The sequence below is a fragment of the Stegastes partitus genome, unplaced genomic scaffold (genome assembly GCF_000690725.1).
Source record: "Stegastes partitus isolate 25-593 unplaced genomic scaffold, Stegastes_partitus-1.0.2 Scaffold1315, whole genome shotgun sequence".
Taxonomy (NCBI): Eukaryota; Metazoa; Chordata; class Actinopteri; family Pomacentridae; genus Stegastes; species Stegastes partitus.
The window spans coordinates 53,696-58,198 of record NW_007579046.1 but is presented as its reverse complement, the minus strand read 5'-3'; positions in this window follow the sequence as shown (position 1 = coordinate 58,198).

Below are 4,503 nucleotides of genomic sequence, written 5' to 3'. Positions count from 1 at the left end.
CGTGCAAGGAAGATGTTTAACACGTTGTTTGAAGTGTTCCTTTTATGTCTCTAGTAGCTCAGAACAACAACTGAGTAAAACACCAATGAGCATCAATGGCAGTGGAGTAGTAGAAGATGCAGTTACACAATCCTGACCCGTCCTTACCGTCACACAATCACAGAGTAACTGTTTAGAGCAGCGTGACATTTGGTGTTGCTTTTATTTAAAACGCACCTTATCCAAACCACAACGTTTTAAAAAACCTCTGAAATCTCTCTCTACTATTTTCATGTTCTTTTCGCTTGCACACAAGAAGCTGAGTGGGAGTCGTCACAGCATGACACCTCAAACAGATTTGCACAGCGGACCTACGCAACAAGATGGCACCTCTCGCAGTCTGTAACGAACTCTCCTATGAGTAATTCAAGCGAATATATTTTAATGCAGGGGTTCACCAGGGGATATCGACATGGCTTGTTAATCAGGGATAATGGGTGTGCACTTACAGTAACCATATTGATCTGGGGTGAAGCCTCAGATATCCCGTATTGATTAGCTATCACTGCAGATTCACAGAGCTGATAATCCAAGCGAGATATAGCGAATGTGTCTCATAAAAGCGCTGTTATCGACTGTTGTGTCATTGTGGATCCACAACTGATGACCTTTTGTAATAGTAATATTGCAAAGCTTGTTAAAAAAAAAATACGTGAGCGTGTGTGTGTGTGTTGCCAAGTGTGTTACGTCACTGTAAACAGCAGATATTGATCTCTTTTTAGACAATACACTGATTTACAAGTGTAGTATTTTACAGAAATTAGCAGTACTGTAAGCCAGCTCTCAGTTAAGCATGTATTGTTAAAGCAAGAGTTACAGTTTGGGAAATTTAGTTTTTTCCCTCCTAAGTAAAAAAAAAACACAAAACAAAACACCAGTGCCACTCTCATCAATGCAATTGGAGCTAGAGCCAGTCAGACCAATGTGGAAACTGTAACGCTTAGGGACATTTAGAGACGGAGAGAACTTTAAGAGCAAAAAAACAAGGACTGGGTGGGCTGTTGTGTTTTTGTTTGGCCTTCTGTGATTCAGTGAAGCTTGGCCAGTGTTTCCATGTTTGCTTCTTTTCTACCCTCACAGGGGATATGTACTTCATTTTAATTCAGAAGAACTCTCAGTAAGGTTGTTTTTATGTTCATGTTGCGGCTATACACGTGTATTTAAAACAATGGCTGAGCTTTGAATATAGTGATATATTCAAGTAAGATAGAAAGTCCTGCCCCTTATCTAATTTCACTAATTGTGCATCCTTAATTCCTATCCTCGACTCCTCTCCTAATCCATCCCACCAGAGATTCAGGGCAAAGAGTTAATGCAAGGGGAGTCAAGACAGCAGGCGTTTGACAAAATAATACATCATCTTCTTGGAGTTGTTCTTCTAAAGCAACATTAAATAAAAATGACAAGCGGCACAGCTACATGACCTGTACTTTGTTTTGTTATAACCTACGACACCACTTTATTTTATAATCTATGTCACATGTGCAAAACAGTGTTTATTATAACTTACACTATATATTAACTTGTAGTTCAAGCCACAATGCAGTAGAATGTAATGAGATACATCATATATACATTTATCAGTCCTGCTCCCGTCATGGTTTGTATAGTCCAGCTGTGTGTCACGCCTCTCTCAGGGTCATGGATGCAGAAAAGAAGAGGAGACAGTGATGATGCACCTGTTCATTGTCCTCATAGCTTCTCGATCCTTTATCCTCTCTCTTTCAGGTGCGTTTTAAGAAAATGAGATGTCCTTCGTGATGATGCACCAAGACTGATCTCCAGGTCCCGGACCAGAGGCTAACTTGGGGTTAGACTGACTAATTAAATGGTGAATGGTTTGAGCAGAAAAATTGAAAAACACATTCTGGGGACATGTGAGACGTTGATTAATTTACTGAAAAGAAGCCCAATATGGGAGCTTTCATATAATTTAAATGAGTGAGTTATGATAAAAATCTCTAGTACGGTTGTTATGAATGAGGAAATGATCTCTTGTGATCAAAACATTTTATCGTAGGGGTCTGTGGAGGTTGATTTACTTTATAGAACTGCAGTGATTTGCTTCTTCTTTTAGCCCAGGGGTTGACGCTTAGATGCAAAAAGAGGTCTGGTTGTATCGAAGTCTATCACTTGGGGTTAATACATCAACAGTCACATTTTCTTGATGACTTTATAGTCTTGGTTTCAGTAGTTTTAAGTCTTCTTCAACACAGTATAGTATTCATTTAGTAAATTACAATCTCATATAAGGGGCTGCAAGGTGGATCAGTGGTTAGCACCGTTGCCTCACAGCAAGAAGGTCGCTGGTTCGCGTCCCGGTGAGGACGACTGGGGTCTTTCTGTGTGGAGTTTGCATGTTCTCCCCATGCAGCGTGGGTTGTCTCTGGGTTCTCTGGCTTCCTCCCTCCAAAGACATGTTGAGGTTAATTGGTGATTCTAAATTGTCCGAGTTCGCTTGGTTGTCTGTCTCTCAGTGTAGCCCTGCAATCGACTGGCGACATGTCAAGGGTGTCCCCTGTCTTCACCCTAAGTCAGCTGGAATAGGCTCCAGCCCCCTCGTGACCCTAGTGAGGATAAAGCGGTGTATAGATAATGTATGGGTGGACGTTCTCCTATAAAATAAAATAGACAATAAATCAGTTTAGGGTGTTGCTACCTTGTAATTGTAAAGTTGCTACCAAATGGGTGTGCTCAATGTTCTCGAGACTTCTGTCAGATCAACCCCTTATTCATCATGGCCAAATTCCAAATTTAAGGATTCCAGAAACCAATTGTTGACATCGTGTCTGTCTTTAATATACAGTCTAAGGCCTACAGAAGTTATGTTAAACCTATGGTTTCATGGTTCCACCTCCATACTTAGCAGGTAGTGAAGATCGTTTCATGCAAATTTCACAAACAATGTATTTATTAAATTTTTGAACTGCTCCTTTAACTTTAAGACTACACACGTTTATATATTCTTCTGTGGGAACAAACCAGCTCCAGACAACTCTTTCTAACAAAGACCGGTAGCCACAATTAGGAAACTCAGACTCATTGAGACACTTGGGTTTTTTAATACGGTTACCCTCCGGGGAAATACTCCAAGCTATAAAAGTACTTTGTCGGAGAAATATAACTACAAAGAGAACGAAAGGGAAAGCAAAGTCGTTATAAAGTAATTATCAGACTTAGCAGTGTAATTAAGACACCAGGCTGCAGGCGTATAGGAGACTCTTACTGCTCTGCAATCAACACTACCAGAGCAACAATACCAGCTCACAGGCGTGTGTGCGTGCATGCGTATATGTGTGTACGTGTATTAAAAAACAAGTAAAAGCTTTATGTATCTGTGTGAGGGTCACAAGGGAACACGCTGATACAGAAACCACCCGATTATAATTGCAAAGTTTGGCAGACGTGTTCCAGACTGCTTACAAAATGACAAATCAGATAACCGCAGGCTTCCTGGCTGTCTTGATAGAGGCTTGATAATGGATTGAAGGGGTGGGGGTACAGAATCGATATTGCTGTCCTCATTCTGGGCCAGGAAACCATCACTGGAAAGCTCTGTACTTTCACAGGGAATGACCCGGCTTGCACGGTCCTCTCAGAAACCCCAGTACTATAATGGATGTGTGCAATGTGTCAACAGCAATCAGGAGCCATTTGCAACAATGAAAAAATCTTTTATTTTTTTTGCAAAATGTCATGTAATCTCTGATGAGGGATTTCATCTATGGTTTACTGTGCTGTAAATGGAAACCATCATCCTGAAAAAAGATTTGTTGACATTGCACCCTCTCTCTCCTCTCCTCGGCACCTTCTCTGTTCAACAGGCAACAAAAAACACCTTCAATGGTGCTTTAAAAGGCTCTTTATAAAAGTTTCTAATCAAATTTAAATGGAAAACTCATATAAATGTAGTCTTAAGTTTTTCTTTTTGTGCAGTTTACTGAACAATAATCTTATTGTCATCCTTTTCAGAGAATTATTGAAAGGTTAACATGTTCCCAGAATGTGTCGTTATCAGCCCGTAACACTGCAAAGATGATTCATTTCAACATGACTCCTTTTCTAAATGGTTGTTTCAGTTCCAGCAGCTTTGAATACAGCTGGTTTCAAAGCCTCCTTCGGGTAGAAGACTCTTTCTGAGTCTGTGATTGACAGGATGGAGTAAAACGGTTTGATTGGCAGCCGTCACCCACGTGAATGAGTGAGTGAGATCAGTGCTGTGTACAGCTCCTAACACTCTGAGCGATCGTTTCACATGGAAATGTCTCAAAACTCACAGCATAGCCATTGTTTTTTAATTATGTGTACGATGAGATTGTCAGCCACCGTTGTAGTTAAAATAATGAGTTTTATTCAGAAATTGACAGTTGAAAGTGACAGCTGATTAACATGTAGGCATTGTCATGTCCATCTCCCACTGTTATTAGAATATTTCCTATGATTAACCAAAAAAAAAAAAAAAAA